At 46.1% G+C, this 27810-nt stretch overlaps 1 long non-coding RNA gene and 1 other non-coding gene across 2 annotated transcripts; both read right to left on the bottom strand.

Moving 5' to 3' along the window:
- Window positions 1-11996: 11996 nt before the first annotated feature.
- LOC147678773 (uncharacterized) lies at window positions 11997-15636 on the bottom strand. The gene is made up of 2 exons (XR_015302496.1): window positions 12535-15636; window positions 11997-12398 (listed from the first exon to the last, which is right to left on the bottom strand). It is a non-coding gene; the product is annotated as an uncharacterized LOC147678773 (long non-coding RNA).
- On the bottom strand, window positions 14681-14816 carry LOC147678774 (small nucleolar RNA SNORA50). The gene has a single exon (XR_015303000.1). It is a non-coding gene; the product is annotated as a small nucleolar RNA SNORA50 (small nucleolar RNA).
- Window positions 15637-27810: the final 12174 nt, after the last annotated feature.

Raw genomic sequence — 27810 nt, 5'->3', positions numbered from 1 at the left:
TTGATTATGTATTCATTCATGCGTGGAATTTTGATCTCATCAAGGGGTTTCAGATAACTCCTTACAATGGTAGCGACCCCAATATTCTGCAATTTGCATTACCAAGGGGACCCCAAAACACTAGAGAATTGGCTCTCCCTCAACAAGTAGAGTCCCCTAAACGTCTGACAACAAGACTTACCTGAAATATATTGAAAAGCTAGCTCGATTCCAACAGGAAGTGAGTCTGGAGAATGTTAGGACTAAGAAAGTGCCTTGGTTCGAGGAAAATACAAAAGAAATGGTGCAGTGCCTTAAAGTAGATCTAAGAAGAAGGATCCATGCACAATGGCTAAACAAGCAATGCAAACAGCCAAGCTGGTTTAACGGGGAGTGTCTAACTAAGAAAAGATAAATAAGAAGAGAAGAAAGAAGCCTGAGGAAAAAACATGATCCAATAAGACACAAAAATGTAAGTAATATGAAGGAGTATAAAACCTAAGTGAGAAATCTGAAGAGGGCCTTCAAAGAAAAATGCTGGGAAAACTTGCTGAAATTATTGAATCTAAAAACTTGCGTAATTTCTGGAATTTGTTGAAGTAAGCATCAGGACAGGCAAAGGGAGCCCTATGTAGTTGAGGAAGCAGCTTGGGAAGAATATCTAGGGGAGCTATACGGAACATATATTGAAGAAGGTGAGGATACCTGGATGGAGGCGGTGGTAGATCTAAAATCTCTGTTTACAATAGAAAAGGTAAATGAAATCATAAGAAGCTTAAACCTAACCCGCGCCGCAGGACCTGATAATCTGCCAGCAATTATCATAAAACCCCAGCAAGATTGGTGGGCGGAATTTTTCTCCTGTATGTTTTTGGCAATATTGGAGTCAGGCAAGATCCCCGAAAAGTGGAGGATAGCAATAATCAGAACCATCTACAAGAAGGGTGACAGAAAAGCACCAAAAAAGTATATACTTATCAACCTGTTGGATATCGGGGGAAAAGGTATTTTCCAAAATAATTCTGGGTAGCCTGAAAGACTGGGTGGAACAGAGGTCGATCGTGCCAGTGGAACAAGGAGGTTTTAAGAAGGGGCATTCCACGATCGATCACTGTTTCGCACTGAGGGCAGTAGCGCAGAAGTCTGTGGAAAAGCAGGGGAAGTTATGCTGCTGCTTCGTAGACTTCCGCGCAGCTTTCGACCTAGTGGATAGGAGATGCATTTGGAAGTCCCTAAGAAAATAAATACAATATCCCAGAGGGGCTCCTGGGAATTATCCAGGAGCTACACAAACATAATTGGGCGCAAGTCATCAAAGACACAGACGGAGCCTTGACACCTAAAATATTGATTAAGGATGGTTTAAGGCAGGGATGTGTATTGGCCCCCTTACTGTTTGCAATATACCTGTCTGATCTCCCAGCCACCTTAGAAGTGAACAGAAGTGGGAGCCCTAAAATGCATGGGAAACATCTGTCCTGTTTGCTGTACGCTGACGATTCGGTAATCTTTGGCCAAACAGAGATTGGATTGCAAAGGAAGTTATATGCCTTTAATGAATACTGCTTGGCCAAACGTCTGACTGTAAACATGGACAAATCTAAAATCCTATGTTTTGGGAAGAAAACTCAGAATATTAACTGATATCTGGGTTCTATCAAACTAGAAATCGTGAACGAATATAGATATCTTGGTAAATGGTTCGAAAACTCTTTAAAATGGGACATCCATCTGGTAGCCCAGAATGCCAAAGCCCATACATCAGCTTGTGGGCTAAGGAAATTTATCCAAATCTATGGGGATATGTCACATAGACCTTTATTGAAAGCCTATAAGGCAAAGATACCCCCACAAGTGCAGTATGGGGCCGAGGTCTTGTATTTGAGTCAGAAGAACAACTGGGACATCGAGGAAGGGAAATGTCTAAAACCATTGATGTCGCTACCGGACTGATCTATGATCCAGGCAATCCGAGTGACAGCATGGAGCATACAGGTACAAGTGGCCCTTTAGGATTTTGGAAAAGATTGGAATCTGAGGAAGTCACAAAAGTGTCACAATGGTGTAAAGAGGAGATCGTGCATAGCGACTTAAATTGGGCCAAGATGATTAGAATGCAACTGGGCACGACATGTAAAAACCTAAAAGTAAAATTTGACCAGGCGACACTGTCGGTTGAAGCTTCAAAGGGGGGGCTTAGAACGGCAGGAAGAGAAGTATCGAGGCAAAATGACATGATATACCGGGGATAGAAAGTATCAGTCCACTATATGATGAATAGCTGGGAGAATGATATGTGGTCCCTTACTTGGATACACTACCCAATGCTGGATTAAGAGCTGAAGTGCTCAGGTGGAGAATAGGGGTCAACCATTGGGCATCTCATGGAAATAGAAAAGCAGAAATGGTACAAGCCGACGGTAAATGGCGCTGTGGATTAGGTACTAAATTCGATAATTTACATATTTTATTAGACTGTCAAAAATTTGTGTCACAGCGGAAATTGTTTTTACGACCTATGTTTTTTAAATATGGTACCACTGAGCACCTGTTAGCAATTAATCTACTTACTGACATGCCAAATCTTGATGTAGCAATCGCCATGGCAAAATATATGAAGGCGATAAAAAGGGCCATCATGGAACCAAATAAGATTGGATAGAAATTGGCATGGAAAATGCTTAAATTACATTATGCTTAGGCTATAACGCTATCTTTATGGTGTTGCTTATCGTAACTCTAGGAGTATTGTCATAGGAATTTTTAAGTTGTGGGAGGGAGGTAATATCTCCCCTATTGGAGGTATCGCTTTTTTTAAAAGTATCATTGAAATGGTTGTATACGTTTTAAATGATTTATTGTAATATGTATCATGTTGTTTAGAGACCAATGGTCTAATAAACGTACTTTTACTACTACTACTACAATCAGACAGTGAACTTATAGTGAGTTGACCCTAGCACAAAACATAGGTACCTCCTGTGACTGTAGGGTTGATATGTGCAATAAGCATCCCCTGTAAGCCACGGAGCTTCATCTAGTCGTCTCTTTCCAGCACCAGAAGAACCTGAGCCAGAGACAGCACCCTGAACTTTCCATGGGAATGTAAAACTTTTAAGATCCTGGAGTTTGGGAAGAGATGAACACTGCTGTCCTTTTTGGGAACCAAGAAGTATCAAGAGGGAAGGGTGCACCCCCATACTATAACCTGTGAGAGCTACTGTTTTTTTTTCTTTTTAAAATTTTTATTCCTCATATACCAATTTTGGGTGCTCTAGAAGGGGATCCTCTCCCCCCCTGACATCTCGATGTCATGGCCACTGAATTTGATGCCAGTGGAGGCAGGAAAAGAAACCCCCCTCTAGTGTTTACTGGTTTGATGTTATGGCCTTCCAGGCTTGTGGAAAGGAGGCTGCCTGCTCTCTAACTAACCGCACCTGCTCCTTCAAGGGGACGCTGATGCTGCGTTCCAGGTGGTGAGCCGGAGGAGGGGTGCTTAGCTTGATGACCCTTTCCTCTTCCCCTCTTTCGGTGCAGCAGCTGGTTTGGCTGCAGTGGTGGTTGGGAGGGCTGACGCTGGTGAAAGCAGAATCCTCTAGAAAAGCCTCAAAACTTCCAGTAGTCTTGGGCAGGTGACTGGAAACCAAAAATCGAGCCCTTCCGGTCTGGAATCTTTCCAAGATGGTGTCAGTTTTGTCCCCAAAAAGATATGCCCTGCCAAAGGTCATATCCATCAGAGCCGTCCCCACATCACACCAAAACTCCACTGACCAGAGCTAGGCATACCTCTGCAAAGTCACAGATGTGCCCATAGCTCTGGTCACCAAGTCCACAGTATCCAGGCGCACCCAATGAGGTGCCTGGAGGTGTTCGGTCTGCGTTTGACCACCTCCGACAAATGGTCTCTACTGTGGTCTGGCAAGTTTGGAGCTATTGATGCAGCCACGCCCCTCAGACCATGCATGTATCTGCCCAGTAGGCAGCTTGCATTGAACGACTGGCTAAGCTTGATAATAAGAACATAGGTTATGCCCTTGTCTTTTAGGTCTCCAAATTTCAAATCCAAATTAAATATTGTTTATGAATAATTTATTAATCTCCTTGTCCTTGTTGGTCTTGAAATTCAAACTTTACACTGTATTATGCAAAGCTGCCTGGTCAACGTGTTTCGTCCCATACAGCACCTATACCTGGGGCTTTTTTAAGGCAAACAGGTTTTAGAGATGCAGGTCTTCCAGTCTGGCCTTCAGGGGCCAACAACATCTGTTTTGTCAAAGATTACCAAGGCTGAGTGATTCCGGGTTGGAATATGTTGTAATGGTGCTTTCCATGCCTGCTGAACAGACTTTCTTCCTGACCACCCCCACCTTCTTCGATTCCCTGTCAGGCTGCGCTGCAGAGACAGCCCCCGGGCTCTAAGTGCAGGAAGGTCCCAGAGCCTTGTTGACGGGCAACGAGGACGGATGACATCACAGCTGGATGCAGAACTTCCACCAAGATGTTCGCTCTGGATGTCACCATTGGTATGGTCCAACTCAAGCATACCAGCTGCCTTTAAGACATTGTGAAATTAAGCCACTTGGCCAAAAGGGAAGAGCTTGCAGTGGCTTACCCTGAAAGACACCATCTTGGTTTCGAGGGAAGTGTCTACACTCTTCGTAGAAGTTCCCTTGACCGAAGGGCAAGATAGCCGACAGGTGGGCGGTGGCAGGAATCTGGCTGACCCACTGCTGTATCTGTATCAAGGGGGATTGTCTCAGGAATCTGTATTGGGTCGAGTCAGGATCGAAGATACCTTTCCTCGTCTTACAATAACACTGGCCCGGCAAGAGGTCTTGCTCAAGATCCTGTTGTCTTCTGGCTTTTTCCACGATCTCTGGACCTCCATCATAAACCTTAATAGTTTTAGTTTATTTGAACAATTGCTTGGTTACTTAAAACCCTTGCAATAATATACAGGATATATATTTACATAGTGAGTTAAAAATCATTAATAAAATCTTTGTTTATTAAATATAACATATTAAAAAAGAAATATGGTAGTTTCAACTTAAAATTGAAAATGCTGGTACATGGAAACATTTCAATTCGTATATGTGCCAATAGATTAAAATTCGCCCTAACGGCCTACCAATTAATATTGTCATTTGATAGTAGCTTATATATATATATATATGTAATAAAACCTGAAATTCATGGTGAGGCAAAATTCGAAATTAAAATCTTTATAGTATCAAAATATTTCTGATTGGTAGGAGGCAAGCATAGGTTGTGATTTAGGGGAAAGGAACATTCAAGGAAGGCATTCTAGTTCATTGGTTGTTCTTAGGGGAATTCAATTAGAGTCAATAGTTCAACCCCTAGTAATGCTATGGGGACTCAGATTTGCTTCGAATTGTTTGGTGTAACAGTTAAATTGCTTCTTATGTCAAGGACACTAGATGATTTTCGTGTTCTTCAAGTCTGCTCCACTTTCAATAGAAATTTGACAAAGCAGCAATTTAGTTGAGTCGATAGGATGGTCCTACCCACCCAGGGCGGTAGTTCCCCCTGTGGTGCAGTGGTAGAGGCAGTGGTGCCGGGGTCTGCGCCGCTGGAGAGAGAGGCTACCTCTGAGGACATTGGCATTAGAATATCTCCGGTTGGCGCAGAGGCTTCTTTGAGGGATGGCAGGGTCGAGGGGGGCCGGGAGGTCCAGCAGGAACTAAAACAAAGCCTCAGAAGGTGCCATGGGGCCCTGAAGTGCAGAACACCTCCATCATAGCATAGAAGCAGGCAGACACATCTGCCTTTGGCGCCCAGAAGTCTGGGTAGGCCACGACCAGGGCTAGAGACACATAGGACAGGGTGAGGTCTGGAAGTGCTCTCGGCACATCTGGCAGCCTCTGCAGCAGTGACACCGGACGGAGTACACTGGAGGCGAGTGGAAAAGAGCTACCTCGCCCGACGCCATTTGTGGCCTTGAGTTGCCTGACCCTACACCCGTCACACCCCCAACCATGCTTTCAATCCAGGCTTGAAATGGATACTGGTTCATTACAAGAGCAACAGGGTTTAAAGCATCATAGAATTATCATGTATAAAACCTTGAGACATGTGAAGTCTGATCATGTTATTGATTTTAATTCTTTTGAAGAAAGGCTTGTCATCCAGGTAGGTGACAACAGGACACATTATTGATGGCAAGTATGATGCTGTCCCTGAGTAGGAGGCGTTAGAACTATGAATGTAGACAATAGTATAGAGCTCTACAATCATGTGGGGCGGGGACGAAAGGCAAAATGCAAAGACCAGATCTGCACTAAATGGTGCACCTGGAAAATAGGGGTGGGCGATAAATCGCGCTCCGCCAGTAGAGTTAGAGGAGTTTTGCTCAATCTGCATCAAGCTTGTAACGTGGAGATCTAGTAAAACTACACCAACCGCCATGCAGGAGAGGTTTTTCTTGCACGACTCGCCAATGTTAAGTTGGCGATTGAGAATTTACATCCCTAAGCCTGGTTTCCGGGCACTGAGGAGGCACCCAGTGAGATATGAGAATTTACATCCCTAAGCCTGGTTTCCGGGCACTGAGGAGGCACCCAGTGAGATATAAGTACTATAGAACATGCTCCTATTCTCAATGCTTCATGATCCATGAATATTCAGATATTATGGCTTAGGAGAAAGGAATCCTCACATTAGACACCTGATATCCCCAATAAGAGCAGTAAATATGAACCACAAGATTGGAGTACAGAACTGTGAGTTGAGATACATCCTTCACTGCCCCAACGCTGCGACTGGACACTACAGACTCGTTCTCCAAAATCTTCATGAAGATACCTTTCTGTGAATTCTGTTGTTCGTTTGACCAACTTCCATGATAACCAGTCGCAAATACCCAACTAATCCGGGTTTACTGCTCTCAAAGAAGAGACTAAAGACAGATTTTATTCATGCGTCGGGTGGCCTTATTCAATCAAGCTGTGGAGAATGTCAAGACATCCGTATCTATAGAGTTCAGGACTCAGCCTGGAGACTACCCTGGCTCTGAAGAGCAGTGGTGTGGGCCAGGAAAGGACAGACTAGGTGAAGAGCCAAGACTTCAAATTCTTGTGAAATTCAAGAACCAAGAGGTGCCTCTGATGCGCAGGAGTACTCGTTCCAGGTTTTAGGATTGAGGTAGAAGAAAGCCCAGCTGCTAGATCTGCCTCTTCGTAAGTGAAGGAGGTGTGTAATTAGGAGTCTGGCTGAGCAGAGGTGTCAGTTAGGTTTGTGGAAGTTAATGAGACTGTTGAGGTAAGCAGGGCCGATGTTGTGCAAAGTTTTGCATGTGTGCGTGAGGCGTTTGGCGTGCTCTTTTGTGGACGGATAGCAAGTAGAGGTCTTTGAGATGTGGGGTGATGTGGGTGCCGGGTGACAGTGTGATTCTGAGAGTTCATCTGGCAGCTGAATTCTGTACTGTCTGGAGTCTTATGGTCCAGTCCAAATTGCTAATGATGGGAGCCTGGATTACAATTCTGCAGGTGTTGAAGGGAAGCCACTTGAAAATCTTCCTGAGAATCTGGAGCATGTGAAAACAGGTGGTGAAGGGTCCGTTCACTTGGCCAGTCATAGCGAGCAGGTTGTCGACTATTATTCAGAGGTTCTTCGCAAGGGTGGATGGGTTAGGTGTCGGTCAGAACAGCAGCCGACCAGGTACAGTCCCATAGCAAGGTGTCTTTACCCAAAGGGAACTATTGTCTTGTCTGTGCTGAGCTTGATGCAGTTGGTTTGCCTCCATCTGGTGACTTCAGACATGTGGGCAGAGAAATTGGCTCAGTGTTTGATGTTTTGTTTGAGAGGGAGAGCTGGGTGTCCTCTGTGTGGGACAGAATGTTGATCCCATCGGTGCGAATAATGCTGGCAAGTGGAAACATGTATGTAACTAGCACTGTGGGAATGCACGAAGAGGAGTTTGGTGGCTGAAGTGAAGAGTCAGGTTGGTCAACTGGGGGCAGCCTATGAGGAAAGAACTATTTCAGCACTGGACCCTGAATGCCTGCATTATATAGGCATTGGATGGGGTGGGAGCCAGTATCAAAGCCCACTAATAGATTCAGAAAGAAGGGAGATACAGGGTCTGGTTTGTTCATGATCAGTCAGATGTCACTCGTGGCAGCAGTGAGGGCGATTGCAGTGCTGTAGTTGGCACTGAAGCTTTGACTGGGAGGCATCGAGGATGTTGTTGTCCTTGAGCTGGACGGCTAGATGCTTGTTCACAATGTTTGCTGGGAAGGGTAGCAGGGAGATGGGACAGTAGTTGGTTAGTGTTTTAGGATTAGCTGAGTTTCTTTACAAGAGGGAGAACCGTGGCATGTTTCCAGTAAAAACGCTGTTGAGCAAGCCATTCAGCATCGGGTGCACTGGTTCAATTGTCATAGAAGCTGCTGATGTTGGGATAGGTCAGCTGCCCAGAGGCAGTGACCTGTACAGGAGGATGTGAGACAGAGTAGGCCCTGCAACAATGCAGCCTATTTCATTACTCTTGTCGCCACCTGACTGGATAGGAAGACTCTCCTAGGTTGTAGCTGAGCCTCCTGGGTGGGCTGTTGGTTGGGGAGGGGGTGTGTAGGAAACTGTATTTTAGTTGCACCCTCCCCAACACTTTTTTAGCTTCAGGATCCCAATTTTCGACTATGCTTAACAGGTTTCAGTGCACTGTCGGAAATCAGTGCCAGTATACCTTCCTTATAACAAGGTGATGTATAATTGTACCCAACTGGAGTTTAGCACCCCTGCAAGTTCCTAGTAAATGGTACCCCAGGTACCGAGGGCATGGGGACTAAAGAAGGTCCCTAAGGGCTGCAGCATACGTTATGCCACCCTAAAGGACCCGCGCACAAACCCCACAGACTGTCATTGCCAGCAGTGTCATGGTGTAAACCATGTTTAAAAACGTGACTTGGCACACTCCAATGTGCCCTGCCAAAGACACTGCATGCGCTATATGTATGTCATCCCTTAAACAGTCGGAGTCCTAAGGCAGGGTGCATTACAGCACGAGAGGCCATATCTGAATAAGCAGATATACCCCTATAATGTCTGGTCCAATTGCTGGATATTTAAAGTGCGCAGGGAAGCCAACTTAAGGTATGTACTGGGTATTGGTCAAAACGAGTTTCCCAGCTACAGAATTTGATTTCACTGAAACCCATGGTGCTTGGTATCAAACACCTTGTATTATTAAACCCACACGGATTCCAGTGTTGGATTTATTAATACCTGCTCACAGAGCATACCTTAGAGCATAGGTACTCACAAACATTTTCCCGGGGGGCAAACAGTTCGGTCTTTGGAGTGACTGAGGGTCACACCAATGCAGACGGGGCGTAAAGTGGGTGTAGGGAAAGCGAAGCATGTACATCTAGTGGCTGCATTCTATTGCACAATGTAAAACCAGAAAACTGGGATGAATCCCAACTTCCCCACTTCCATAAATTGTGTGATCCAGGGAAAATATTTCATTTCAATTTCCTTCCCTTTTCTTTATTATTACATATAAGAGGACCACCAAATACACAACTTCAGGATGCGTGCCGGACGGAAAGCACAAACTCTTTTAAAATTATGTCTGAAAACCATCACTAAAAAAATTGAATGCACTGCCATAATCTGATTTACTAAGCTAAAATGGTTCTACGGGTTAATGAAATACACTTATTGAATTTTGAAAAAACTATACTTTTTACACATTTGCGGTCTTTAAAAATGAAGGCGAAGTTAAGGGTCTCTGGTGCAGAATGGAAAGGTTGGTTGGGCTCTGCAACCTAGGGCCTTGTGGTGGTCTGTCTTGCTGGCAAAATCAGGACTGCTGGGTCTGTGCAGTGCTGATTTCCCTTGACAGCTGCTCTGTCTCTGTAATGTTGAAGTTCGGATTGGACTTGCGGTCTTTGTTTGCTGCAAAGAGTCTGGCATCCTAGGTATTGGTCCTGGTGCCTCTCACATAGTGGAGTGACAGATCTGACCATCAGGGGCACAGGAACCTCTTCCTGGGGGCTGCTGCGTCGGGCTGCGGACTGCGGGGGAGTAGCTTATCTACTCCAAGGGAGTTTGCTGGCAATTTGCAAAGGACTGGCAGTCTCCTGGGGTTCTTGGAAGATGCTCAACTGCAGGAAGAGTCGTTGGTCTCGATTGTCGAGACTGGTATTGGCAGGTGGGGTTTAGTGCCAAAAGTCCACAGCATTCTTCAGTTCTCGCTTTTCTTGTGGCTCTCCTTTGTCCTTATTCTGAATCTATCGAATCTGGTTGAAAGGCTTGGCAGCAGCGTTGAGAAATAAGTCTAGGGATCTGGGAAAAGAAAAAAGACAGGAGTAGGGGCATTGGGTAGGAGGTGGTAAGGTTTGTAGAATGTGCGTAGAGGCTATAATTTGATGCAGAGTTGGCAAGGTTACACTGTAGAGAAGAGAGTATTCTGGTTTGGGTAAAGAGGCCCTTGCATTTGGTAGTACAATCCCACATCCAGTGCATAGTACTGACAACTTCACTTGTCTTTCATCATTGTGTGAGAGGCATGCTAATCTCTTTTGCAACCTTCCTTTATGTAGGTGTGCTACCAAACAACCAAGCACTTCTCTATCGCTCAATTACTTTTAGTTATCGAAACTCTGGACCCAAATTTTAAGGAAGATACCTGGTCCTGGCTCTGTAAAATTTTTTTTTAAAATCCTGGATGAAGTCCAGCTACAATATCTTTATACTGGGGATCGGAGTCCGATGTGGTCAACAAGAGGGCTTCTCTTTAGTAATCCACTGGTTCATTGACGGCTAACCACTCCAGCAGCTTGTAGAAAGCACATGGATAGAGAAATAGCTACCAATGATGCGAGGTAACGAGGAACAAGAACAAGAACAATCGCAAACGGTACCTCTATGTTCACTATCAGTGGCATGCCCATCAACATTGTACGGGACAAAACACAGCATTGTAATCTTTTCTAAATACCCTCATGAAACTCCAGAAAAGGTCTCCAGTAAGGACCGAATTAGAGGCAACTTGTTTCTGATGAAGACGCAGTACGGCTCAATGAGCTATATCTGTATGGACTCAAAGTGAATTTCTCCTGGCAAGAAAAGTCACGTCTGTCTTTAAAATAAAATAAAAGATTTGTTTTCCAGAGAGAAAGGGTCAGAAAACAGAATGACTGTTGCTCTGTTGCCTTTGCTATTGATAATAGGCGAATTTCACTTTTAAAACAGTCAATGTGTCTGCATATGCAGCGGATTTTCTTCTTTATAAGTCTAACCCAGTTTCTTCTCTACCCCCATTTTTACACGAAATCTCATCATTCTCTAAGGTTTCAGGCTATAAACTAAATTTCTCCAAGACCGAGATTCTACCTTTAAACTCTTCGTGCTATAGACATGTTTAACTCTACCAATTTTACATGGTGTCCTCAAAAAAATTAATATTTAGGCACATCGATCTCCTCTAACATTCATGATACACTATCCCATAACTTTATTGCTCTAAAACTTAAAATTACCAATTTGTTGACCTCTTTGTCTCCTTTATTTTTATCTTGGTGGGGCAGATCGATAAAATTAGAATGATTGTTCCCCAATTCACATTATCAATGCTACCATTTAAAATACCTAAATATTATTTTACCCAGATTAATACTATATGTACTAAATTTCTTTGGAACAATAAGCGTGCATGTATTGCCCTATCCAAATTGCTCTGTCTGAAAACCGAGGGGGGGGGTGTCAGATTTCCTGATTTTAAACTATATCATAATGCTTTTATGAGCCATCAATTTTATGCTGTCTAAAGACTATCAAGATTCACCTAAACCTTCTTGATTTACTGTTGAATGTTCACTGTTAAATTAATTTTCATTGCAGAATATTGTATTTATGACTAATAGTACTTTTATTTCCAAATATCCAATTTTGAAATATTCTCAATACCCTTTACATACACTTTTCTTTAAGAAATTGATAAATATCAATTTTTCCTCGCTTCGTGATTATGGTTTAATAAACACATCAAATTTCGTCACAAATCATTTTATTACAAACATTGGAAGGAAAAGGGTATTTTTTTATGTCAATCAAATGATTGTCAAGAATATGATTCTACCTTGCCATCAATTGCAAGAGACCTTTAATCTACCAGATTCATGTCTTCAACAATAGGACATCTTAGCCCCAATACTCCAGAACTGTTTACAGAGCTTCACTTCTCAGCTAATTCCAACTTCATTCACACCGGATACACCCTTGTACCAAGTTTGTTCTGATATTATTCCAAGTGCCTCGTTTCTATATAAAGTTTTATCTACAGCTAATTACACACGGAATGAATCAAATGTTGAGCTTGAATGGGAACAGGATTTATCCCAAACACTGTCCGTTTCTCAATGGGACAAGTTATGGAAAAAACTCTTTAACCCCTTCCATGCTCATGACGAGCTCAGCTCGTCATGAGGCACAGTTGAGCTGTGCTGATGCTGAGCTCGTCATGAATATAGGAGAATAGCTATTTCCAGCACAGGGGAAAAATAACCACAGAAGCGATGTGATTAAGACATCCAAAGCTGCATATATCACACAATCCCTACATTTTATTTAGAATAGTTATTACTCCCCTGCTTTTACATAAGTTTAACCAATCAGTCCGACCACCTTGTTGGCCATGTCTTACTGCTGAAGGTTCTTTAATACACTTACTCTACTACTATCCAAAGGTTCATGCCTTCTGGAAAGCGGTTTGGTGTAAATGTTTATTGATTTTTTTCTTATAAAATTCAATTTAACATCCCCAATGTATTTCTACGTACTATGTCGCCTGATTTTGATCAAACTATCTCCAAATCAATTTTGTTTGATTTATTTATTGCTGTGGCTTTAAAGGTTATATTAACATGTTGGAAAGATAATTCTAAAATATCCTTTTTACTTTGGTGGAATTTAACATGTGATGAACATTGAATTGCTTCGGTGCCTCATGCTTCAATTCATTTACAAATTAAATCTGATCTACTATGGCTACCTTTCACTACTCATCTGTGATTGAATTCACCTTCTACATACCTTTTTTCTCTATATCCATTATTGTCTCTCTCTTCCTTTTCTTCATTTCTTTCCTTATCTCTATTTTCTTCTTTTCCTATCCCTTTCTTTCTCCTTATCTTTTCCTCTTTTTTATAAAAATGTTTATCTAATTATAGTATGCGTTCTCATATTTTCAACGATATTCAATTTACCAGTACACTGTTCAGTCCTATTTTTATTATATATAATTTTCATTTTATAAGGATTAATATAGGTGTTTTATAATCTTTTGATCTTATATCTTTAATTCACTTGTATTTAGGTGTTATTAATGTATAATTGTATACTTATATCTTAATCTGAACTGAATAATATATTTGTATTCCTGTGTTATATTTAATAAAAATTATTTTTAAAAAAGTGAATGTGAAATAGGCACAGATTAATAAAAATAAGGCAAATAAAACAAGCATTGGCATAGCCAATAGGTCTCGCCTTTGGGACCTTATAAATCTTTAGCCATGCAGCACATTTTCCTGGATGCCGGGTGACAGACAGAAAGGAGTGGGCAGATAGCAGCCGTAAGAGCCTGAGCAGTGGGGTGGGGGTGGAAAGTAAGGAGAAGCTGAGAGGAGGAAAAGGAAAGGGGCAAGAGAGGCACTGCCAGTGAAACCAGGAGAGAAAGCTAGAGATTGGGGAAAGGGCACTGGCACAAAACCTCACCAGACTCTGTAGAAAAGTGAAGAAAGGGCACATTAACCACTTGCAAGCTCTGTTTTCAGCATATTAACCTATGCTCTCAAATACTTTACAGGAGCAGGCCCACATGATTTGCAAGTATCACAAACATTTCTGCATCAGGCACTTTAACCCCCTTAACCACGTCACAGGGAGTGCGCCCTTCAGCAGAAAATTTACATTAACATACACGTTAGTGTTTTACAACAGGGCCACAACAAAGACTATTTTGCTTACGAAAATCAGAAGTCATCTGCCTAAATCAGTCTAGTGACATACACGGAACAGACACGTTCACAGAAACTGTTCTGGAGACAATTAGCAGCAAACAAAACAAGCAATGACTAGGAAGGGGAGGAGTGGTGGACACGGGGAGGATGAAGGGTGAAGTAGCAGCGAGAGACAGCAGAGGTATGTAGTATGCGTTCCACATAAATCAGGTCAAAACTATTATGTACTTAGTAAAATGGAGTTTGTGTGTGTTCATCTGAGAAGTGATGAGGGAGAGAGTGAGATACATTCTATGCTCACAGGGTTCCATGGCGACCGCAAAAATGGAAGTTGAAGTGCAGCAGCTGTGAAGCGAGATCAACATTGATCAAATAAAGCAAAACGTGTTCAGTTGTGGACGTGCTTAAAACGCAGCAAAGCAAAAAATACCCAAAATTTATGAAAATAAAAGAAAGGCACATAATACTTCCAATGTAGCCACAATGATGAAATAAAACCGATTCCGTGAACCGCGTGCAGCCCTTGTTCCCAGTTTGAAAACCCAACAACCAACAGTCCGATGAGGTTTAAAACAAGCATTGGCCCCAGGAAGATTAAAGTAATGTGAAAAAAACAACAAAAACACACGCTAGTGAAGCGCGCGCAGCAGCACAAAAAAGTGAAAGGGATTGCGCTGAAAGCAAGCACTAGGCCACCAAAAGCCTGTATGTATGCATGCAACTTGTTCTTAAAAGAACTACTTGGGTTTGGTCCAAGAAACTCCAGTTATAAACAAGGTATTACTCTTGCACTGTTGCTTGGCCAGTGAAGCCATTGTTGGGGTTACCACCGGTTCAAAGACAGTGCCTATCAAAAGCCATTAAAATAATGATCACAAATTGAACATACCCCCCTTCCCTCCCAAAAAATACTGGCACGTCAGAACTTACAGGTAGCTTCATATATATCAGACGTCTAACACGTATTAAAGCCATCATTTCATGCCAATAGTTAACCTCCCACCACACAACCTTAACAGAAATGTAAAAAGTTAGTGTAGTAAGTTTCTACACACCCCTCACCCACCTAAATCGCATTATTCATGAAGAACTTTAATTGCCTGAAAATTATGGTGGAAAACCCCAATGATGCAGCCTTCACTGACCAGAGTTACGCAACAATGCGGGGGCTGCCTGCAAACACATGCACCCTTATTTAACAGAAAGAGAAAGTAGCTCTGGACGCAGTGAAATGGACTTGTGCAAATGAGTAGAACATTTGCCATGGTGGACAAACGCATACAAATTAGTGAAGACGGCAAGTGCCGAGTAAAAAAGAAAAGAAATTAGAGCTACGATAAAGTCAACCAATGGTAGGCCCTGGTGTGCCGTAAGCCCCCTAAAAGTAAATAAAATGACTCGCAAGCCGAGCGTGCTGTCAGAGGTGAGACCCAAGAAAAAGTGAGAGTGGAAAGATATAGCATACCTATATGATGAACTACTCTACATTGAACATGCCTGTTCTTCTTAATTCAGGCATCCCACCTGCTTTCATGAAAATGTGGAGGTTCCTAGTCTTCTAACCAGGGGTGCTGGAGTCATCACTTCAAGACCAACTCTCTCCCAACAGTTACTCCTGTCTTCAAGCTACTGACATGCCTCTGTATGAGGTTGCCGAAGGAAAAAAAAACAAGCTAGTGATGCTCACGCAGCAGCACGAGAAAGTGAAAGTGATCGCACTGAAAGGGAGGCAGATGGCGGCTGCGCGCATGAACGAAAGCGCTAGGCCACCAAAAGCCTGTGGGAGCACTTTGGAATCCCCAATGCTAAATATCTTGCAGAGCACCGTATGCGCTGGCTCAGCGAGACCTAAAAAAATGCAACTACACGTAGAAAAAAGTTAACGGAATCTAAAGAATGGTATTCAGAGAACTTTGTTCCACACAAAAAAGAGGCCAAGTGCCAGTAGACCACGTGATTTTGAAATTTAAATGGAGCACTACGACATTTTTAACAACTTTGTTTTAAGAATTTTATTTGGAAGCTAACAAATAGCAAAAAGGCAGTCCTAACAGACTTTGTATTTTATTTTTAAGATATTTCTTGTTAAAAAAAAAGGTGTTTTGAATCATCTACACCAGGGGTCTCCAACCTTTTGTGTAGTGAGAGCTACTTCTGAGCAGTGAAAATCGTCGTGAGCTACTGAAGGTCGGGCAACTCGCGCATTTTTTCGAGAGACCCTTCCACGCCCAGTTTCATTGACTTTAAGCCTAATTTCTTCCGAACCCATACTGTGCTTTGAATAAAAGGGGCCACTCTCCCTCTTCTGAAGCTAGAGACAGCTGAAGGTTGTGCTACCAGCTACCTGAAGCAAAAGCGTGTCTTGCTTAGAAGCATTTCTGGAAAGTGTAACGAAATACTGCAGGATAGAAGCATGTGACCTGCTTTTATCACTAAATTATTCATACACTGCAAAAGTTAAACTTCAACATATATTCCTTACTAAATGTGAATTATTGAAGTCTAGCTGCAATGTGCACACTAGTTTTCCGCTTCACAAACTGAGGATTAACTAGAATACTCCAGATTTGTCCATGATCCGTAACTCTGCTACCCACAGAAACTGCTGTAGTGTTGCTGTTAATTGCCACAAGCAATGGGATCAAAGAGGTAATAGGAATGGGCAAAATGGGCTCTGGCCCAGAGCCCCACCCATTCAGGCACCCCGATAGAACCAGCTCTGTTCTGCAGAGAGCCTTGCCCGAATGATCTTTAATCTTTTTGAAACAGTTTGATTTAAATACCATTTTCCTTACATTTATTTTGAATGTGCCTGATGTGCGAGTCTATTACAGAGCATTTGCATAGAAATGTTGTGTTATATTTCATGCAACATCAATAAAAATGTTTCTTTTAATAGATTGAAAAAGAACATCACATGTTAGAAATGGGATGGTGGCACAGAGATTATTTGCAGCAATGTTAGTGACCTACTGCTGTGCTAAATATTGAAAACACACATAACTATCCGTGAATATTAAACACATTTGGAATTTGGACGAACGTGCATATGCTGTCAATGAAGAAAGAGTTAAAACCGGTTCAGAAATTCAAAGCTGCGCTGAAGAGTGAAATAATTTACATTCTTATTAGGAGTGCAGATGGGGACATTTTTTTTTATGGTGTACCTTCCGTAAAGGAAACTGAAACTTGGCAACACCCTGCTTCTGCTGATATACAGCCCAGAGCTGGAAAGTGGGAAAAAAACATTTTCGATTTTGACTGTTAGTCATCATTTTGGATGTTTCCAAACTGTCAGGCATTGTTGCTAAATTAAAGGCATCTTTTGGGCCCCTTTCACTCATAAACCACCCGAAATGTAGTAAGCACAATATATTTAGCATTCATAGTTCGGGAGCAGATGGTACTCGGGGGGCTCAGACTTGGCTATAAACAACAAGACCCAGTCCATCAAGTGCCCGTGGCATACCAGCGACTGCAGCACGTTTACAGTACAGAGAACTTCAACAAATGTATAATAAAGAATGAAGCCTAACTTCATTATAGGTAATCTGGAGGATGATGCCAGTACTTTTGGGTGTGTTCTATACAATTAAAATACCAGGTAGTCTGAGCCTGTGTCTCCTACAATGAGACCTAGAACCAAAAATGAACTGTGTGGCCACATTCCCACTCAAATCAATGTTCAGCAATGGCCCTGATGCACCTACGACCCTAAAATTGGTGAAGACAAGCGAGGGTATATCACAGTAGTGTCCATGTGCAAAATGGTGAGGAACTGCTTAAAAGTAGCACTGTAAAGAAACGACGACCCAGGCACTATAAAGCTAGCACCTCTTATTGATTTACGAAAAGGCCAAGCGAGATGGGCGGGGGGAGGGAAGAAATCCAGAGCTTGCGAGTTGTTTGTTGCCGGACCGGGAGCAATAGTACTATAATAAAAGCCTCATTTACAAGTTAATGGCCTTAACAGACGTGTGAAGTACTCGGGTGCGGCTGCAATTAGACGTCGCCAGCCGCGAAGCTGTGTCAGCCCGGGCAGACACACACAACGTTTTCAGAACAAGTACCTTAAAAATATTGAAGTTAACCAACTGTACATCCCACATAACATAAACAAGGAATAAAATCAACGCTCAATAATATTTCAATGAACACAGACCGGATGGAGAACAGAGCATACTTGGCCAGGCCAGTGCTTACCGATATAATGTGCCATCGGGTGGCGTGGGTTCAATAATGCTTGCACCACCTGCATGCTAGCAGGCTTTCCAAGGACCCGCCGCTCCACTCCGGCCCACCTGCTGCTCTGCTCAGGATCACCCGCTGCTTCGCTTCTGGCTCACGTCCTGCATGTTCAAAAGCGCGGTGCCAGGCAGTGAAAGGCAGGTGGCGTGGAGTTCAGGAAACGCGTCATCATTTTTGGCCTGCTCCTCCCCAGCTAAGCTCAGTGAGGCTAATCTGAGCAGTTGGATTTGGTGAGGGCAGACACCGGCTGTGAAAAAAGGCCTAATAATAATAAAGGACGATAAAAGGCTACATAATTTAGATGCAATGCGCGAGCTACTCACGGTGGTTATGCGAGCTACCGGTAGCTCGCGATCGACCGGTTGGAGACCCCTGATCTACACAGAGAAAGGTATGAATATAAGCAAATGGTGAATTTGTGGTGAATCGGAATCTGCTAACCTATAAAAAACCATTAAACAGAATAAAAAGCAAATGCAGGTGGCCAAAGTGCAAGGTTGGATCGAGTCAAATTCTTTAACTTTTGTCTCGCTCATAAAGCAAATAAGATGTTAGTGGTGTTAGAACAAAACTGAACTGTCAGACTATTGGTGTGAACCTCTGTTGGAATTTAGGTAGCCTGGCCTAGGGCAAGACTAACATTTAGAGGCACAGTGTAAAGGTTGCAGGCCACCCAAAAGTAACTTCACGCAATAGCACTCAAAAAGAAAAACACTACACCAAAATTATATGAAAATACGTACTGCTTTATATAAAAATAATATTCTCTTTGTTGTCAATTATTAGTAGCTCACATATAAATAGTTCAAAGCAGTTTAGATCACTTTCAGGGTTAACAATTACACTTTGTACGTTACTAGCAGATTATCACTTTTTTAAATTACTAACAGTCACTGTATTTCTGAAATCTTATCACACTTTTGCATTTGGGGAACCTGTACCTTAGAATCAATAATTACTTTAGAAGCTACTAAACAATTTATCAATAGAGTTTCTAAGGTGCATTTCAGTTATCAGATAATCAAGAATGACACTTCCAATTATATCAGATCCACATTCAGCAGGATTAACAGTATACCTCTTTAAGCACTGTGCTTGTTTAACCTGTTATATTATAGCTTCCTATGACTCTTCACAGAGATAATACCAGCACTTTACTCTAGACCAGACTCCAGTATTCCAGATTGGTAGCTATAACCACCTCAACCACAGTTGAACTCACTAAGATGGCAGGTAACCTTTTGTCTCTTCAGCAGGCCTCCCTCCCCTCTCCTATACACTACTGGAGGCACAGTCTAGAGTATCTACCCCCACTTCTCCTTACTGTAGCGTGGAGACGATGTTTTCCCAGTCTCCACGCGTCGCTGCTGTTCTGGGGCTCTTTTATGGGTCCAAATCGCCGATCTCCACACTCCACGCCCAGCGCACTGCTGACTCGGCGCTGGCGTGGGGAAACTTCAACTACAACAGCCCCCGCTCTAGAGACACTGCCCTGGCGTGGGGAGATTCTATGATGCTCGTAATCCGGGACGACTCCACTGCTGGCGTCCAGCTCCTCGCTCGCGTTCTCGAGGGTTTCCCTCACTCGAGCGGTGCTGCGCAGGCAAGCGCCGGGACACTCCCGCCTCCACCGCCGGCCTCTTCCTCACCACGCCCAGCGGCTCCAGTGGGCATGCGCGAAGAGAGAGCGTCTCTCCTCAGCGACCGCGCAAGACAGGGGACGCCTCTTCCTCACTCCGCCTACCCGGAAACAGTCCGGGGATTCCTCCGCTCCGCAGCTCCAAGCTCTCGTCAGTTACGGCGCCACTTGCCTCGCGCCAGTAATAAACAGACCGGCCTGACAGCTCTCCGGTTCCGCTCCTCAGCTTCCACACGCTGGCTCCCTCGCAAAGCGACACCCTGCTCCTCACCTTGGGACACACGATGACAACACCAGAACGGCGCCGCTCGCCCTGCACCAGACTGGGGGGTTGAAAGGCAGAGCAGCCCGGATCCTCCTGGCTTCTGCTACCCTCCTCAGTGGCGCTCCACCACAGCAGGTGAGAGTTAACGCTTCAGGGGTTTCCACAATAGGGGACAGTCTAGGACAATTTGACAGTCTCTGGACTCTGTATGCTGGGCAGAGGACTGCACACCGCAGCACTGCAGTCTCCTTCTCCTGAAGCTGTCCCTGTATAATTTTAGACAAGGGGCTAGCTAGGCGCCCAGGGTCTCCAGTAACTTCCCACAGCGGGGCCAGGACAAGTAACCAACAGGGGAGTTGTGGGCTGGGCCAAATAGACAGCTTCCAAGTCCAGGAGGTCAATCCAAAGTCCAACCTTCTCCCACCCTTAGCCACCACCTGTCCTCCAGCTGACTTCCACAGGTAGACAAAATGGCTGCCCCGCATTCCGCCTTATATAGGCTGCCCTTCAGTGGTCCAGAATGGACCAGAAGGTTCTGGAATGCCCTATGTTGGTCTATGGCCAGGTTCTGTTGGTGACAGTTGGGGCAGTTGGTGGCCACCATTTTAGGTGGTGCCAACTTTCCTGTCAGAACAGGCCTCTGGGCCTAAGGTAAAAGATTATGAGGGGGAGAGGGAACACCTATCCCCCTGGCCAACACCTATAAAAAGTCAGTAGACACAAAAATTAATAAGGGTATGAGGGGCAAAAAGGGGACAAAATAAATAAAAGTTAGGAGGGACTTCGCCAAAAAGTCAGACAGGTCTAACACGCGTCCCCCCCAGCTGAAAGTGGGGAGAACTACCCAACCCCTTGGGAGTCCTCATCACTAAGGCGGAAATACCTGGAGAGACCGTCTGCATTGGCGTGGTCCACTCCAGGCCGATGTTCCACCCGGAAGTCCATTCCCTGTAGGGAGATGGACCACCTCAACAACTTGGGATTTTCCCCCTTCATTTGCATCAGCCAACGAAGGGGTCGGTGGTCAGTCTGAACCAGGAAGTGCGAGCCAAAGAGGTATGGCCGCAGCTTCTTCAGAGCCCACACCACCGCAAAAGCTTCCCTCTCAATGGCACTCCACTTCTGTTCCCGGGGAAGCAGCCTCCTGGATAAGAAGACTACAGGTTGATCCAGGCCCTCTTCATTGAGTTGCGATAGCACTGCCCCAATGCCATGCTCCGATGCATCCGTTTGGACAATGAACTCCTTGGAGAAGTCTGGGGCCCTCAGGACCGGTGCCGCACACATTGCCTGTTTCAACTTTTCAAAGGCTTGCTGACAAGCCTTTGTCCAAACTACCCGTCGAGGTTGTTTCTTGGAGGTGAGCTCTGTGAGGGGCGCTACAATAGTGCCATACCCCTTCACAAAGCGACGGTAGTAACCTGTGAGGCCCAGGAAAGCTCAGACCTCAGTCTGTGTCTTGGGGGGTTCCCAGGCCATGATTGCCTCAATCTTCGCCTGCAGGGGCTGCACAGTCCCCCTACCCACCAAGTGTCCAAGGTACACAACCGACCCCTGCCCAATCTGGCATTTGCTGGCTTTGATGGTCAATCCAGCTTGTCTCAGGGCCTGGAGAACGGCCTGCAAATGCTGCAGATGGTCCTCCCAACTGCTACTGAAGACAGCAATGTCATCCAAGTAAGCAGCAGAGAAACTCTCCATTCCAGAGAGGACCTGGTTCACCAGCCGCTGAAATGTGGCAGGGGCGTTCTTGAGCCCAAAGGGCATCACACAGAACTGGTAGTGTCCCTCAGGCGTGGAGAAGGCTGACCTTCCCTTGCTCCATCTGTCAAGGAGATCTGCCAGTACCCTGAAGTGAGGTCAAAGGTACTTAGATATTGGGCAGCTCCTAGCCGGTCAATCAATTCATCCGCCCTAGGGATCGGATGAGCATCAGTCCTTGTCACTGAATTCAGTCCTCGGTAATCCACACAGAACCTCAGTTCAGGTGTGGTGCCTGGTGGTGCGGCTTTTGGCACGAGCACCACCGGACTGGACCAAGGGCTGTTGGAAGGTTCAATTACTCCCAGCTCTAGCATCTTGGCAACTTCTCCATGTATGCTAGCCTTCACCTTGTCAGACAGCCGGTAGGTCTTGGACTTCACTGGTGGGCTGTCTCCTGTGTCCACATCATGGGTACACAGGTGGGTCCTTCCCGGGACAAGGGAGAACAAAGAAGAGTACTGCTCCAGTATCTGGCGGCAGTCCTCCCGTTGCTCAGGAGTGAGAGTAGGAGAGAGATTCACTCCCTCCACTGACCCATCCTTCTCTTGGGATGAAAAGAGATCTGGGAGAGGTTCACTTTCCGCTTCCTCTCCCCCGTCAGTCACCATCATCAGCATGACTTCGGGCCTCTCATGGTGGGGCTTGAGTCTGTTGGCGTGTAGCACCCGTAGGGGCTGTCGAGGGGTCTTAAGGTCCACCAGGTATGTGGCCTTACCCTTCTTTTCCAACACCTCAAAGGGGCCTGTCCAGCGATCCTGGAGGGCGCTAAGCTCTCCAGGTTCCATCACCCACACTTTCTGTCCAGGCTCCAGTTCCACCGGGTGAGCGTTGTGGTCGTACCACTCCTTCATGACTGCCTGGCTGGCCTCCAAGTTGTCAGAAGCTTGCTTCCACAACTTCGCCATTTGGCTCCTGAAGGCCAGCATGTAGCTCACCACATCCTGGGGGGGTTTCCTGGGAGATTTCTCCCAACCATCCTTCACCAGGCTGAGAGGACCGCGTACAGGGTGCCCATACAGAAGCTCAAAGGGGCTGAAGCCCACTCCCTTCTGGGGCACTTCCCTGTAGGAAAAAAGTAAACAGGGTAGGAGGACATCCCATTTCCTCCGCAGGCTCTCGGGCAGACTTCTGATCATGCCCTTCAAGGTCTTATTGAACCTCTCAACCAGTCCATTTGACTGGGGGTGATAAGGAGTGGTGAACCGGTAGGTCACTCCACACTCCTTCCACATTGCCCGCATGTACGCTGACAGGAAGTTGGTCCCCCTGTCGGACACAACTTCCTTGGGAAATCCCACTCGGGTAAAGATTCCCATTAGGGCTCTTGCCACTACAGGTGCAGTGACTGTCCTCAGAGGTATTGCCTCTGGGTACCTTGTGGCATGATCCACCAGTACCAGGATAAACCTGTGACCAGCTGCTGTCGGTGGATCCAAAGGCCCTACAATGTCGATGCCCACCCTCTCAAAGGGGGTGCTAACGACTGGAAGTGGTTCCAGGGGAGCTTTTAGCTTCACCCCTGTTTTCCCACTGGCCTGGCAGGTTACACAAGTCCTACAGTATGTGTTGGACGCCGCTTTCATCTGAGGCCAGTAAAAGTGGAGAACAAGCCGTGCAAAGGTCTTGTCCTGACCTAAGTGTCCTGCCAGGGGTATGGCATGAGCCAGTTCCAAAAGAAAGGCTCGGTACTGTTGCGGGACTACCAAGGCCCTCGATGAACCAGGCGAGGGTACCTTGGGTTCACTGTAGAGGAGTCCATCCTCCCAGTAAATATGGTAATGTCCCGTAACATCACCTGCTGCTTGGGCTTCAGCCTGTCGCCTCAGTCCCTCAAGGGTGGAGCACTCCCTCTGCCCCTTACAGAATTCCTCTCTGGTAGGACCTCCCTCCACATGCCACTCCGTAGGGATGGGCAAATCCTCCAGAGAGTCTACTTCCCCCTCCACGGACTCCTGGTCCACCACCGCAGGTGGCCGATCTGTCTCATGGGGTGTGGAAGCCGGAGCAGGCTTTCTCTGTCTCCGGGTCTGTCCCTTCTTAGCAGCGGGTTGGGCCATTGTTCCAGGCTCCAACCCAGGCGAACTCCCTCTCCGGGCAGTCGCAGACCGTGTGCTGACACAGGCCCAGTCAGGTGTACCCAGCATCGCAGAATGCGTCCGGTATTCCACCTCTCTCCAAGTATTGTGTTCCATGTCATTCCCCAACAGACAATCGACTGGCACGGCAGGGCTTACGGCAACTCGAAGTGAACCTGCAACCCCCTCCCACTCAAAGGGAACCTCAGCCACTGGATAGTGGCCCATTCTGCCGTCAGCCATCGCGGCGGGGTGGAGTACATTAGGAACAACCTGCTCTGGGGACACCAGCTGACTTCTCACCATAGTCATGCTGGCTCCTGTATCCCTCAGAGCCTCCCCTCTCTGGCCATTGATGGTAACCCATTGCCCATACTTTGTAGTATTTGGGGGCACCTGGATCTTTGGCACCATCTCCCGTTCTCCCAGGGACACTAAGGTGACACCCGCCCACTCACCCCCCTTATCTAAGGGCAACTCCTCCCCGAGCGCTACACTAGCTACTCCCGGTGACTTTCCTCCGGTGGGAGGGGGTGGTCTCTTTGGGCATCTGACATCTCCCTTATAATGTCCAACGCCACCGCATTCAAAACAGTGGAGAACCCTGGGCTGCTGGCTCTGGCCAGGATGAGGGTTCCGGGGCGGGTTTGCCCTAGGGGTGAAACCTGCTCCCTTCCCTTGGAAGTTATTTTGGGGACCTTTAGAGAACTCTTTCTTTTTCTCCCCCCCCTCCTTCTTCTGGGGGGCGCCCTGTCCGGCTTTTTGAGATTCCCCTCCAGTCCCCTTGGTGGACACCCGGGTACTTGTCCAGATGTCCGCCTCCTCTGCAAGCTTCCGGGGATTGGTCAGCTTGCTGTCTACCAGGTGTTGGCGCAGCTCGGGAAAACATTTCTCGAGGAGGTGTTCTCTCAAAAACAGATCGTACAGCCCCTCATAATCTTTTACCTCACTGCCCTTGACCCAACCCTCTAAAGCCTTTCTGGCGTAATCAAGGAAGTCCACCCAGTTCTGAGTTCCCATCTTGTGGCTCCCCCTAAACTTCTGTCGGTACCTTTCTGGGGTGAGCCCGAACTTCCTCAATAACGCCAGCTTCATGGTGGGGTAGTTTGTCTGTTCCTCTGGCTCCAGGGCCAACAAAGTGTCCCGACCAGCAGGAGGCATGTACTTGTACAAACTACCCCCCCAGTGCTTCTCCTGCACTCCATGAACCTTCAAAGAAACCTCATAAGCGGCCAGCCACTTAGCAACATCATCCCCCTGACTGAAGCTCGCTATCAGGTCCTTTGGGATATAGGGTTTGGTCTCCCTGGCTGATTCTTTCAGTTCGCTGCCACCATTCCTAACAGGAGAGGACCCCCGTTGTAGACTTTGGAGCTCCAGTTCCTTCAGCCTAAACTCGTGGACCATCCTCCTCTCCTCTTTCTCCTGTTCCAACTTGGCCAGCTCCCACTTTAGCTGTCTTTTCTCCCTCCTATCGGTGAGCTCAGCTTCTGTTAGGCTTCTCCCAGAAATGCTACTGCCCTTTCTGGAATAGGACACTGGTCCGGTGAGCAAGTTTTCCCCCTCATGGTGGAATAACTCCTCCACCCCCCCTTCTGTGCCCTGGTCAACCTCTTCAACCTCCTCCTTTGTCTCTTGGTGTGCCTCCACCCAGGCCCTAAGGCTAGTCTGGAGCTCCCCCTTCCTAGCGCCATGTTTGAAAAAGACCCCCATTTGCTGGCAGAACATTCTCAATTGGGGCACGGAATAGACTTCCAGGTTTTCCACCGCAAACTCCATGGTGAATCTGGCAAACCTGGATACACACCAGAAATTTCAGAAGGGTGAGGGTAACCTAAAACCAACTCCACCCACCACCAGGAATAAATTTAGAAAAAACAAAAAGACTAATTGGGAGGGCCGCAAGGAGAAAACTCCTGGTGTAGGTTGGGTGTATTACGCCAAATTACTAGTAAGTAGCTGCAACCAAGTCCGCAATCCCACCGCTAGGCACCAATATGTTGGAATTTAGGTAGCCTGGCCTAGGGCAAGACTAACATTTAGAGGCACAGTGTAAAGGTTGCAGGCCACCCAAAAGTAACTTCACGCAATAGCACTCAAAAAGAAAAACACTACACCAAAATTATATGAAAATACGTACTGCTTTATATAAAAATAATATTCTCTTTGTTGTCAATTATTAGTAGCTCACATATAAATAGTTCAAAGCAGTTTAGATCACTTTCAGGGTTAACAATTACACTTTGTACGTTACTAGCAGATTATCACTTTTTTAAATTACTAACAGTCACTGTATTTCTGAAATCTTATCACACTTTTGCATTTGGGGAACCTGTACCTTAGAATCAATAATTACTTTAGAAGCTACTAAACAATTTATCAATAGAGTTTCTAAGGTGCATTTCAGTTATCAGATAATCAAGAATGACACTTCCAATTATATCAGATCCACATTCAGCAGGATTAACAGTATACCTCTTTAAGCACTGTGCTTGTTTAACCTGTTATATTATAGCTTCCTATGACTCTTCACAGAGATAATACCAGCACTTTACTCTAGACCAGACTCCAGTATTCCAGATTGGTAGCTATAACCACCTCAACCACAGTTGAACTCACTAAGATGGCAGGTAACCTTTTGTCTCTTCAGCAGGCCTCCCTCCCCTCTCCTATACACTACTGGAGGCACAGTCTAGAGTATCTACCCCCACTTCTCCTTACTGTAGCGTGGAGACGATGTTTTCCCAGTCTCCACGCGTCGCTGCTGTTCTGGGGCTCTTTTATGGGTCCAAATCGCCGATCTCCACACTCCACGCCCAGCGCACTGCTGACTCGGCGCTGGCGTGGGGAAACTTCAACTACAACAGCCCCCGCTCTAGAGACACTGCCCTGGCGTGGGGAGATTCTATGATGCTCGTAATCCGGGACGACTCCACTGCTGGCGTCCAGCTCCTCGCTCGCGTTCTCGAGGGTTTCCCTCACTCGAGCGGTGCTGCGCAGGCAAGCGCCGGGACACTCCCGCCTCCACCGCCGGCCTCTTCCTCACCACGCCCAGCGGCTCCAGTGGGCATGCGCGAAGAGAGAGCGTCTCTCCTCAGCGACCGCGCAAGACAGGGGACGCCTCTTCCTCACTCCGCCTACCCGGAAACAGTCCGGGGATTCCTCCGCTCCGCAGCTCCAAGCTCTCGTCAGTTACGGCGCCACTTGCCTCGCGCCAGTAATAAACAGACCGGCCTGACAGCTCTCCGGTTCCGCTCCTCAGCTTCCACACGCTGGCTCCCTCGCAAAGCGACACCCTGCTCCTCACCTTGGGACACACGATGACAACACCAGAACGGCGCCGCTCGCCCTGCACCAGACTGGGGGGTTGAAAGGCAGAGCAGCCCGGATCATCCTGGCTTCTGCTACCCTCCTCAGTGGCGCTCCACCACAGCAGGTGAGAGTTAACGCTTCAGGGGTTTCCACAATAGGGGACAGTCTAGGACAATTTGACAGTCTCTGGACTCTGTATGCTGGGCAGAGGACTGCACACCGCAGCGCTGCAGTCTCCTTCTCCTGAAGCTGTCCCTGTATAATTTTAGACAAGGGGCTAGCTAGGCGCCCAGGGTCTCCAGTAACTTCCCACAGCGGGGCCAGGACAAGTAACCAACAGGGGAGTTGTGGGCTGGGCCAAATAGACAGCTTCCAAGTCCAGGAGGTCAATCCAAAGTCCAACCTTCTCCCACCCTTAGCCACCACCTGTCCTCCAGCTGACTTCCACAGGTAGACAAAATGGCTGCCCCGCATTCCGCCTTATATAGGCTGCCCTTCAGTGGTCCAGAATGGACCAGAAGGTTCTGGAATGCCCTATGT

Source organism: Lissotriton vulgaris, chromosome 12, assembly GCF_964263255.1.
Source record: "Lissotriton vulgaris chromosome 12, aLisVul1.2, whole genome shotgun sequence".
Lineage (NCBI taxonomy): Eukaryota > Metazoa > Chordata > Amphibia > Caudata > Salamandridae > Lissotriton > Lissotriton vulgaris.
Note: the sequence above shows the minus strand (reverse complement) of the source record. Positions and strands in the feature narration are given on the sequence as shown.